The sequence below is a fragment of the Panthera uncia genome, chromosome X (assembly GCF_023721935.1).
Source record: "Panthera uncia isolate 11264 chromosome X, Puncia_PCG_1.0, whole genome shotgun sequence".
Lineage (NCBI taxonomy): Eukaryota > Metazoa > Chordata > Mammalia > Carnivora > Felidae > Panthera > Panthera uncia.
Genome location: NC_064817.1, coordinates 121,190,266 through 121,203,101, shown reverse-complemented (window position 1 = coordinate 121,203,101; position 12,836 = coordinate 121,190,266). Strand labels below are relative to the sequence as shown.

At 50.5% G+C, this 12,836-nt stretch overlaps 1 pseudogene; it reads left to right on the top strand.

Annotated features, from left to right (window-relative positions):
• Positions 1–8,884: 8,884 nt before the first annotated feature.
• LOC125931434 (protein SET-like) lies at positions 8,885–12,224 on the top strand (annotated as a pseudogene).
• Positions 12,225–12,836: the final 612 nt, after the last annotated feature.

Below are 12,836 nucleotides of genomic sequence, written 5' to 3'. Positions count from 1 at the left end.
GTGTTCTTTATCTGTCCTCCCTTTTTTACACAGTGCAACAAGAGATACGCTTTGTTTCCATTGTTCTAGAAATGTTCTTACTGGCTTTGAGTCAGGGAGCCAAGGACAGAAAGCTTGACCCCATTGGGTCTCACTGCAGGGCCCCCTCCTTCTCTGCTGGTGTGACATATGCCCTCTTGTGCTGTGACCCTCTATGTCCGTAGGGGAGGCCGCAGGCCATTTTCCGGGCGGGCCCTCCGCACCTTGTTCTGTAAGGCCGAGGGTCTCGATCTGATTACTTAAGCTTTACCTTTACAAGTGACATTTCTGGTAAGGTGGTGATCGCTTATAGTCTACAAGGCAAGAGGGGTGACCGATTGGCTGATGCAAATAACCACTTTGCTCATAAGCCCAGCAGCCCGTGGGGAAAGGCCCAGCATGCTGCCCGGGCTACAGTGCTTAGGGTCAAGTTCTCCTCTGACTTGCTACAACCACCGCCCCCCCCCCCACACCTGAGGTTTGTTACAAATGTGTCACAATTTGCGATGGCCTGAATGTTTGTGTTCGCCCCCCACCGCCCTGCAACTCTTATGTCGAAATCATAACGCTCGGTGTGCTGGTCTCAGGACGTGAGGCCTTTGGGAAGTGATTGCGTCATGAGAGGGGAGCCCGGCTGAGTGAGATTACGCCCTTATCGAAGAGCCCCGAGAAAGACCCCTTCCCCTTCTCCCACGGCAGGACACAGTGAGAAGTGTGCCACCCGGAAGAGAGCTGTCACGCAACGGTGCTGGCCCTCCCGTCTCTGCCTTCCAGCTTCTAGCACCGGGAGAAACTACTTTCTGTTGTTTATAAGCCAAACCAATAGGTGGTGTTTGTTATAGCAGCCCAAATAGGCTAAGACGGTAAGTTGGTACCAAATATCGGGGCGCTGGCGCTGCTGTAACGGACCCCTAAATGTGTGGAAGCAGCTTTGGAACCGGGTCATGGGGAGAAGCTGGAGCTCGGAGGCATATGCTGGAGAAAGCCTGTGTTGCCACGAAGGGACCTTCGAAGGCGATTCTGATGAGGTGCCAGACATTAAAGAGGAGAGCTGGGAAAAAGTCCTCGTCTTCTCAGATGCTACCTAAGGGTCACGAGAAGAATGTTGGTAGAAATGAGGGACAAGAGGACATGTCTCTGGAGATGGCAGGGAAGGCCGCCCTTGCAGAGCGGCCAAGAGCGTGGCGGAGCCGCGCTCGCATCGTAGCGTCGTGTGGAAGGCAGAGTTGGCGAGTGACAGGATTGGGTACTCGGCTGAGGAAATCTCTCAGCAAAGGGATGCAGCTTGCCTTCTCTTGAATGCTTGTGGTAAACTTCGAGAAGGAATGACTTCAAGACGAAACGGTCAGTCCAAAGGGAAGCAGAACTTAAACATTGGAAAATCCTCAACCTAGCCGCGTCGCGAAATATGAGAGAGCACATTTGGAAGAGAATGCTACGGGCGTGGCCGGGTGAGCCTTTGGGAAGGCGTCTAGCGTGGGTGTGAAACCCCGGACCTCATCGGCCACCCCAGCGGGCACGCTGCCACTTTGCACCGAAGGGGAAGGAGCCAGGCAGGCAGGCAGGAAGGCCGGGGACAGGGCCAGAGAGCTCTTCTTCAAGGCAAAGGAAGGACCCCAAAATCTCTTCAGAGATTGTCAGTGCTGCCGCCTCGGCGTCAAAGGGGGGCCATTGCCTGGGTTTCATCAGGCCGATGCGCCCGCCCAGAGCTGTGGGGACGGGGCCTCCCGAAGCCCCAGAGACGGGGCTGCCCAAAGCACGAGGACCGACTACTGCCCGGCAGAGCTGTGGCGGGGCAGGGCTCCCTCCACCTGGATTTCCAAGGATGGAGCCCCCTGGAGATGCGGGCACACGACCCCGGCAGAGGGCCGTGGCCAGGGTGAGGGCCAGCAAGAACCGTGGGGTTGGGGCCACCTGTAGCTCAGGGACCCGCACTGATAGAGAGGCTCCAGGCACGCGACTCCGGTGTGTGAGAGCTGCCATGGGGGCTGTGCCCGGCAGAGCTGTGGGGACCCAGCAGGACCCCCACCCCAGTGGGCCTGGTGGGCTTTGTACTTGCCCGGGACCTTTCAGCCCTTTCTTTCCAATTGCACCTCTTTAGAATGGGGGTGATTACCCTCTGCCCATCCTCCCAGCACAATTTGGAAGCCCTGAACTTGTTTGCTTTAAAGGCTCACAGCTGGGGGCGCCTGGGTGGCTCAGCCGATTGAGCATCTGACTCTTGATTTCAGTTCAGGTCGTGATCTCACGGTTCATGGGATCAAGCCCCACGTCGGGCTCTGTGCTGACGGCGCGGAGTCTGCTCGGGATTCTCTTTCTCCCTCTCCTCCGTCTGTCTCTCGAAATATGTAAATAAAACATTGAAAAACATTCACAGCTGGAGAGGAATCTGCCTCAGCATGAATCAGACCTTGAGTCTTACTCATTTCTGATTTTTAGAATATATAGATGAGACTTTGCACTTGGACTTTGGGTCAGAGCTGGAAGACCTTTGGGGCTGTTGGGACGGAATGAATATATTTTGCATGTGAGAAGGACATGAATCTTGGCGGTGCAGGGTCAGAATGCTAAGACATATTTGAATGACTAGAAGTCAAGGTGACTGCTCTCAGCACAAATTTCTCTCTCAAAACATGGGCGTACTTGTTGTCTTGAGAAGTACTACAATGCAGAAAACGGATAAGAAAACCCGAAGACACAAGTGTCTGAACCTCCATCCATTCTCATTGTCTTCGGGTTTTCGTATCCGTTTTCTGCATTGTAGTTTGTCTCCTTCCGTGGTGGCAGCCAGGGAACGTGCTGTGATCCCGCTATCCGTGGGCCGCCCGGACCAGTCTGCACCGGCGTCACCTGGTAAACTAGAGGTAAACTAGGCACCGAGGATGATGCCAAAAATATCGTAGGAACAGTTTCACTTGATCCCCGAAAGGCCTCTGTAATTCTGCCCGACTCCCCCGGTCATGGGCCAGGAGTCTTCGGTGTGGACTTGGTCCTAGGCGTCCTGGGCTTCAGTCCTTTACAAGCTTTTCAGGCGTGTTGTTCGAGAACTCTGGGGCTGTTGTCAGGACTCCACGTATATTCTGCGATTCGGTCTGGATCTCAAGTGTCTCTGCTGACAAGCCACGCCAATACTTAGTGGCCTAAAACAGCAATGATTTGTCATGTGTCGTGAGTTTGTGTGTTGACTGGGCTCTGGGGGGTGGTCCTTCGCGCCACATGGTGTCGGTTGGGGTCCCTCGTGTGACTTCGTCCAGCCGGGAGCACCGCCGAGGAGGCTCCGTCTCACGTCTGGCCGTCGGTGCTGGCTGTTAGCTGGGCTGTATTATCCTCCTTTGCGAGGCGGCTCGTCCTCCAGGGCCTCTGTCCTCGCGGCCTCTCGAGCACGACGGCCCAAACTTCCTGCCACGGTAGTGCTGGGTTCCGAGAGGGCAAATAGACTGCGAAGCCTCTTCTGGCTTAGGCCCGGAAGTCGCCCAGTGCCATCTTCTGCCACATTCCGCTGTAGTCAACCCGAGTCACCGGCCGGCCCTGGCCAAGAGAAGTGGAAATAGACCCCACCTCTAGTCGGGAGGGGGAGGGGTCAAGTACAACGTGCAGAACGGGAGCGACCGAGGCAGCCATCTTCGGAAAGCATCCACCTGTCCCGAGAGAAGTGCGCCGGCATCCCCACACCCGAGAGGAAAGCCAAGGGACCAGAAGAAGCTGTTGAACGGTTGGCACTGAGGTCTCTGGTATGGGCGCCTGTGGGTCCGTGACAGCCGCACCGCCCTTCCCGAGTGTTGGCGACCGCGTCGTCACCACTGGACAAGCCAGGCTGCGCGCCACGACCCCGTCCGGCTGGCCGCTTGTTTGCAACCACCTCGAGCCCGACAGTCTGTCCATTCTGTGTGTCACTGAAGCTATTAATAAACAAGGGGATTTTAAACGTTGGAATATGATCTCTCAGAAGGTATAAAAGCCATCGTGCCAAGAGAACTTGTATTTGCTCTTGCATAAAGACACGAGCATTTGAACATTCACCCGGAGAACTTTTGCAATTGCCGAAACACAGTTTGAGTATTTTCTCCTTGAAGAGAAATTCATATGACATGAAATTCACCATCTTAAGATGTACAGTTCAGTGGCATTCAGCACATTCACAGTGTGGTACAACTATCACCACTAATTCCAGAACCTTTTCATCATCCCAAACAGAAACCCTGGACCCATGAGCAGTCACTCCCCAGTCCCTCTTCCCCTACCTCCCCGGCCGCTGGCACCCACCCGTCGGCGTTCGGCCTCCGAGGATTTGCCCGTCCTGGACATTTCCCGTCCGTGAAATCACGCACCATGCGGGCTTCTGCGTCCGGCTGCTCTCACTCCACCCCGCCCTCCAGGTCCTGTTGTGGCAGGTCCTGTTGTGGCAGGGGTCAGAACCGCATTCCTCGTTCCGGCCGAGTCGCCGCCGTCGCCCGGACGGACCGCATTCTGTGTGTCCGTTCACCTGTTGACTCGCTTTTCCACTGTTTCTGCCTTTTGACCTCTTGTGAGGTGCATACTATTTTTGAGATTCGCCTACAGTGTGTCAGCACTTTATTCCTCTTGGCCAAAACATATTTAAATTAATGACGTCTTAATAAATGCACAGGGGAGCTTTGATCATCCCGCTGCTTTTAATAACTGTGGCACATCGTGATCCTGCCTCATTATTCCCAACGGCCCCCCCTTTATCCGCATGCAGTGTACAATGGGTCACCCGGGCCAGCCAAAGGAGCAGACCTTGGCGCCACGGAGCAGCCTTCTAGCGAGGGCAGTGGCGTGGAGAACACTCTCGTGGACGTTATTAATGTGAGGACTCATCTCGGAGAAAGGCAGCATCGAAGAGAGTTGTCAGAGGAGTCTGGGCAGTTGCTTGGTAAGAGCACAGGTGCCCTAGAACCAGAAACGCCCACGGCCTTGCCAGTGTAACCAGAGTCACAATATTTGATAACAACCCACAGGAGGAAGAAACATGATAACCAGTTGGAATTTTAGCTCCTCCTCTAAGAAAGAGTCTTGGCCGCTTGGTTTGCTTGTTTTCTTATAACTGGCCTCCGTTGTGAAGGACACACACCTCCGTTGACAGAGTTTTGGGCTGTGAGTTCCTACTAGGCTAGCGATTACTTCAGGACTCAGGCCTCTCTACTGTACGTAAGCTTGTAAAACATCTATTGACTTGGGGCGCCTGGGGGCCTCAGTCGGTGAAGCATCTGACTCTGGGTTTCGGCTCAGGTCACGATCTCACGGTTCTCGAGATCGAGTCCTGTGTCGGGCTCCTGCTGACCGTGCAGAGTCTGCTAGGGATTCTCTCTCTCCCCCTCGCTGCCCGTCCCCTTCTCTCTCTCTCTCTCTCTCTCTCTCTCTCTCTCAAAATAAAAAAATAAAAGAAAAACACATTTATTGACTTCATACACCTTTATACGTATTATGCAAATGAACACTCACGTCCAGTCACGGTAAAGATGTTCAGATGGCGATATTATCTAAAACTTTAAGTCTTTAGGGTTTTTTTTTGTTTAATTTTTAATGCTTGTTTATTTTTGAGAGAGACAGAGAGAGACAGAGCACGAGCAGGGGAGGGGCAGAGAGAGAGGGAGACACGGAATCCGAAGCAGGCTCCCGGCTCCGAGCTGTCAGCACGGAGCCCAATGCGGGGCTTGAAATCACAAACCGTGGGATCGTGACCTGAGCCGACTGAGCCACCCAGGCGCCCCTAAGTCTTTAGGTTTTTAAAATATAATTAAAACAACTGGGTGTGGCACAAAACAATGTTTATACTATGGTGATTTTCTGAGTTTGAGCCGTATGCGGGGCAAATGAGTTTATACGCAGACAACAGTATGTAAGTAGAAAGTGAGCCGTTCTCCATTTTCTGTCTGTATGAATTTTAATTCCTTTGGAAATTGCCCAGGTAGAGATTATGTACTAACCACCTCAATTTATTATTCACCCAAGGTCACAAAGTCAATGGATTAAGAAATTATAGTAGATTAGTAGATTAACATTGAAGAACAATATAATCACGCTCGATGAATAAAAAATAACCCAGTTTACAAAGTGGAGTAACTTTGGACAACTAAATAATTACTGGTATTGTTGGACATTTAAAAGGATCAATTTTTCAAATAAAGACATTAATTATTTTAACTCCATTTCACTCAACTCATGTGTACACATTTACATAACCATAGATATTCAGTGTAAGAAATGATAACATATCTGATCTATAGGATAAGTACGACAAGTCTAGGAAGTTCCATTTAATAAAGCTTCTTGTAAGAAATTAATAGTAAATGCATCTCAAATCTGGCAAAACCCCAAATGTAGCATTTGCATATGGTTTTTAACGTTTACTTATTTTTGAGATAGAGTGAGCAGGGGAGGACAGAGAGAGAGAGAGACAGACAGAGAGACAGAGAGACAGAGGATCCGAGGCTGTCTCTGCGCTGTCTGCACAGAGCCCGATGCGGGGCTCAAACTCACGGACCGCTGTGAGATCATGACCTGAGCTGAATTTGGATGCTTAACCGACGGAGCCACCCAGGCACCCCTGCATGATATTTTATACTGTAATAAAATTTGGGAGGAGACATAACTATCTTTCAAATGAACATTAATAAAACAATTTATTCAAGGGTTTACCTTGCAAAGAAATATTGAAGGAACTCGGGAAGCTTGGATCGTTTTCTTGGCTTTATTTTACCAAGTGGAGTAGGACAAAAGCCACAGCTTCAGAAGTAGGGTCCGAAACTTTGAATCACAAGTAATGAGGGGTTGCGTCATGTGGAGATGGATGCAGTGACCAGGGCCCGTGCCCCCCAAGGCCACCCAGTCCCCAGCTCGAATGGCCAGAGAATCCCATGACCGGTGGGGCCTGCGGCCCCCCTCCATTGGCCCCATGGAGGCACGTGGGGCAGGGTGAACCTCTCTGCCCTCCCTTTCCTGTCAGGCTGGAGGCCACTTCCCCATTTGTCTCTTATGTTGTTAAAGCCCCTGAAATATCAGTAAGAGTGTTTAATACAGGAGACGTTCCCGAAGCTTCTTCGCAACTGTTGATGTTTGGCCTGATAGCGGTGTGTGTTTCCTCGGCCCTTATCCTCTAACTTAGCAACCAGGATATCATGGCAATTAAGACACACACACAACAAACCCACTTCTCATTTTCTCTTACTCGAAACCTTTCTGAGAGAGAGAAAAACAGTGTATTGTGGAAACAAGACTACTGTTTCGGACTTTTACTGATAGCTTGGTTGGTTTATATGGTTATAACATACATATTTTATCCTCACTTATTAGAGTACGGTAACCAAAAATTCAATGATTTTATCGATCAATTTTTCTCTTTACCCTTTTGAGCACTTGGAGATTGCCTTTGTGCATAGAAAAAACCATGATATTAACGAGGGAAACAAAGGTAAGAAAGATGTAGTTTAAATTAAATTCCCCTGCAGCGTGCAGCCCGTCGGTAGATGTCAGACATCTGCAGTGAGTAACACTCCCCTAGACATTTATGGCTGCCTTAATGCCCTAACGTTTACACTCCCTTAAAAACTAAAAGCAACCTTATCTTGACACTAGCTAAATCTTCAGGGTCCTGTGAGACCCTGCTTTCAGCATCCAGAAATTCCTTGGAGACTCACGTTATCTATCCCTCCCCTCCCTCCACAAACTTAAGAGTATATCATCAGTCTCTCCTCACACTCCCAGCGCAGCTTTCCGCCCATGGGTCCTGTCCCCGTGCTGTAATAAAACCACCTCGTGTACCACAGACGTCTCAAGAATCCTTTCTTAGCCGTTTGCTCACGAACCCCACTTCAAATTTCATCAACGTGATTTTTCCCCCCTGCAAGATCAATATCTTTCATTTATTTAAATATCTGAACAGGCATACCAGAGGATAGATCCGCATTGCACGGGGACTGAAGTTCACACAATCGGGGTCCTTCTTTAAGAAAAAGAACACAGGGGGCACCTGCGTGCCTCAGTTGGTTAAGCGTCCAACTCTTGATTTCGGCTCAGGTCACCATCTCACGGTTCTTGAGATCAAGCCCCATGTTGGGGTCCGTGCTGACAGTGTGGAGCCTGCTTGGGATTCTCTCCCTCCCCCTCTCTCTCTGCCTCTCTCTCTCTCTCTCAAAATAAGTAAACAAACTTAAAACAAAAGAAAAAGAATACAAAGTTAGTTTCAGAAACGTCTGTTTATTTGGCAAGAGAAAAGAAATCACAACAAATCGCTCCCTGCTCTGGCACCAGCCCTTGGGCTGTGGCCTGGGGTGTGGGCTGAAATGGCCCATCTCCCTCCTCGTGGCTGCTGGGTCTCTGTCAGGGGAGCGCCATCCCTGCTGCTTCCACTGCAGGACCATCCTCGTGACCGTGACCGTGACCGTTGCAGCCTCACGTGACCACCCTAACAACTCACCCTCAACCTGTGGCCCCGTCCCCTCGAGGTCAAAGAGAAGTCAGGCTCCTTGAGGAGGCCTTCGAGCCCTGACCAGGGTGTGATGGTAGCCTGGGCCTCTAGTGCCTGCTCCCTGATCCCGGGGACAGCCCTCCGAGCTGTCAGGGGACTGGCAGTGAGAGTTTTGCTCAGGAAACCTGCCTGGGCTCAAACCCAGCCTGTGGTTTCTTGTTTCCTAACCTTAAGGAGCCAGCACTTTCACAGCGTCAGAGGTGTGGGCTTACATTTGTTCGTTTCCTCCGGATGTGGGCAAACGTACCTTTTAAGGAAACTCCTCCCACCGATACGCATACGGACAAAATGCCCCGCCTTCACCCAGCTGAAGAATCTGGAGACTGTCCAGGCGGCCTCCTGCGGAGGATAGAGGTCCCCCCCCACCCCGCCCCCACCATGGCGACCGTGCCTGAATCGGGGATCTTCGTTGGGTACCAAGTTTCAGCATCTCCGTGATAAGCTCGCTAACTCCTGGGTGCAGACTGACGCTTCGTGGGGCCCCACGGGAAGTTGGTACTTGGTCGGAGCGCACTGCGGGCAGGCTAGGAATCGGTGCGAAGGTTCCACATCAGACTGGCATCCACAGCTTCCCCTGCCATCCCGCCTTAGCCTACATGTGTATTTTCCCGAAATTCCTCCGGTTCTTCTGAGGGGGAGAAATAAAGAAAAACAGAACCAGCCTCGGGGAGCTTGGGTAGAGAGTGGGCTCATGAGCTGGCTGGAGCTCACTGCTTCCCTCCCAGTATAAGACTCAGAGCCGCAACAGCCACGCTCCAGATGTCACAGGTGCCCTGGACTCTGCCAGGAAGCACACTCCTCCAGAAGCCCATTCACATGCGGGCACCTCTCCTGCGAACCCGTCCCATTTCTACAGCTACTTGCATGTACCTTTCCTTAAAAGACACAGACGCACAGCACAGTGCGCCCCGGTCCCCTGGACGCCAGGGAGCAGAGCTCCAGGCAGGCAGAGACCACAGGAAACAGGCATAACCAGTTCTGCAGCTAGAGCTGGAGGTTAAGTGTAAAATGACCCCCCCCCCCCACGAGGCCACAGGGAGGGCCACCGGGCTGAGGCTGGCCCTGGGCACAAAGCATCAGCGCAGGGGCACAAAGACTCTGGCGTGTCACTTCAATCTGGGAGAAGGACACCTCACCCAGGCTTGTGATTTCTAAACTGGGAGACGGACCCGCTAAAGGGGTCCGGTCAGTTTTGCATCCTGGGACACGGTCACAATTCACAGAAACAGCATTCTCACTGTCTCTGCATGAAACACCAGAGAAACTAACAAGGACGGACCAGGAGACGGGAAACGTCAGGTAGCCACCAGACTTTAACGGACAAGAACCCAAAAGCCTGCTCAGTCACTGTGAGCAACACCCAACTCCCCAGTCAGTAGCCACCCTCCCGGAGGGAGGGCTGGAGACTCGAGGACCCTCACCCCCAGGACTTTGCAAGGGCCAGGGCTCCCCTTCGATGGCAGCTATCGTGAGGTGAGTGACAGTGGGGGAAACCTCTAAACTGTGAAAGTGACAGTCTCGGCCAGAGATATGGTATGTGATGAGGGAAACCAAGGCAAGAAAGATGTAGTTTAAATCAAATTCCCTTACAGCCCGTTGATAGACGTCAGACACCTGCGGTGTGTAACACTCCACTAGACGTTTATAGCTGCCTTAATGGTTACACTTCCTCAAAAACTAAAAGCAACCTTATCCTGACAATAGCTAGATCTTCAGGGTCCTGTGAGACCCTGCCTACAGCATCCGGAAATTCCATGGAAACTAACTTTATCTCTACCCTCCCCCCCCCAACCTAAAAGTATATCATCGGTCACTCCTTACAAGCCCAATGCAGCTCTTTCTGCCCACGGGTCCTGTCCCTGGTGCTTTAATAAAATCACCTTTTTTTTTTTTTTTTTTGCAACAAAAGTGTCTTCAAGAATTCTCTCTTAGCCATTTTCTCGTGAACCCCACCTCAAATTCCATCAATAACAAAAGACGATAAGCAAAGGGCAGTGAGGCAGCCAGCTAGAGAAGGCTGCCTTAAGGTGCAGCTCTCAGGGACAGGCTGCAGCGGAAGAGGCACGTGTCAACAAACTTCTTACATAGGTGTAAAGCATGTTACTTTCCCAAGGGCATGATCTCAGGGTTGTGGGATTGAGTCCAAAAACAGGCCCCAAAGATAGGCTCCACGCTCAGTGGGATTGTCTCTCTCTCTCTCTCTCTCTCTCTCTCTCTGCCCCCTCCTGCTCTCTTTCTCTCTGAAACAAAAAAAAAAAAAAAAAAGAAAGAAAAAGAAAAAAAAGGAAAGGAAAGCACCCCCCACCCAAAAAAAGACAGAAAGAAATACAGTGGAAGAAAGTCCAGTTTATTTCTCATGAAAAAGTACTGCTTAGGTTGGGAGACATTCCATTTTTTTCTTAAGTTTAAATAAAATTTACCCACTGTACTTGGGGTCTTCGTGTCATTCCCACTTCAGACACCAATCTAGACTGTTTTCACCAGAATGGTGACATGATCGGTAGAGCAGGGGGCAAAGCAGATCTGCCTGGCGGAGGTGGAAGCTTCGGGATCATAATAACATTTGAAAACGCTGTTGAAATGAAAAAATTCCAAGAAAAAAACAATGACCAGTATTGACTCAAGAAAAGACAGAGAGTAATCAGAGCTCCTTCCACACGTGCGTCTGCGCCTGTTTCGTGGACTGTCCTCGCAGCACGGCCCCCAAATGCCAGTCGTCGCTCCCGCCGCCTGGAAGAAAGAAATAAAGACTACCTCCCGCCCCCAAGCTGGAGGAGACGTCCACCTGTCAGCACGTGCCGAAGGGAGAAAGGGAACAACAAGAAGCAGTTGAACATATTGATGAGGTACAAAATGAAAGAGACAGACTTAATGAAGAAGCCAGGGAGCCCGTTTTGGAAGTAGAATCGAAATGTAACAAACGCCGCCAACCACGTTTTCAGAAGCGGTCAGAGTTGATCGCCCGGATCCCAAGTTTGGGGGTGACGACGTTCATCAGCCATCCACAAGTGTGTGCTGCTTGGGGAGGAGGATGAAGGGCGCTGCGTTATTTGACAAGAGTTGAGGGGACAGAATTTGAAGATGTTAAGTCAGGCGACAGAATAGATTTCTATTTTGCTGAAAACCCTTATTTCAAACATAAAGTTCTCGCCAAAGAATTCCATCTGAAGGAGAGTGGTGACCCATCTTCCAAGTCCACGAAAATCAAGTGGAAATCTGATGAAACGTTCGAGTCAAACGCAGAGTAGAGCCAGCGGGGAGAGACCGCGTGAGGGACCAGAGGGCAGATGAGTTACGAGAGGCCATCAAAGATGCTATTTGGCCAAATGCATTGACAGCGCTACGTGGTTCCCGATACGGATGATGAAGGAGGGAAAGGAGTGGAAGATGACCATGACAGGGAGAAAGGACCTTTTGTACTGTTCTCCAGTCCCAGGGGGCAAGTTGCTGTCTTTACTTTTTCCCTCCTCTTATGCTGATTTTTGAAGTCTCTTTTCTCTCCCTTTATACCATGGTTCTCAAATTATTTGGGGGGGAAATACCCGGAGCAGAACAGCGTGGGAAAAGAATCTCCCTGCTTTTCTGTTCCAAATTTATTTTTAACCCCTCCCTGTCTCAACGCAAAGTGTATGGAATCAACACACTGTGCTTGCTCTGTGGGTGAAAAGAAAACCCTTCTGGTCCCCTAGCTCTGCCGGAAACGGGAGGCTGCGAGGCCCCTGCGCAGTAGTATGTATAATCCTAGCTGTCCCCTCCTTTCTCTGTATATTGTGCTCAGAGATGACATTGTGTCTCTGGGAGAATATGGACAGTTAGCATTTACCAACGTGTATCTGTCTGTTGTCTCTTGTTTAAAAAAAAAAAAGAAGAAGAAAACCCTTAGAGAATAGGGTTTTAGAAGGTCCACAAAGGGTGGGTTTGAGATATTTGGGTGGGTTAAGTGGGCACTTTGACAACATGGCTTCTCCTCTGGCATGTTTAATTGTGATGTTTAACAGATATCCTTGCAGTTGAAGATGACACTTTTATTTATTTATTTATTTATTTATCTATCTATTTATTTATTTTGGAGGAGACAGAGGGAGCACACGGGAGAGGCGGGGGGGGGGGGGACAGAGAATCCCAAGCACGCTCTGCACTGTCAGAACAGAGCCCGACTCGGGGTTCGAACTCAGAAACCGTGAGATCATGACCTGATCGGAAATCAGGAGTCGGATGCTTAACTGACTGAGCCACCTAGGCGCCCCTGTTCCTGTTTATTTAAAAAATTTTTTTTTGTTTCACTGAAAAGGAAAGATAATGCTCAGTTTTTTTTTTTTTTTTTTTTTTT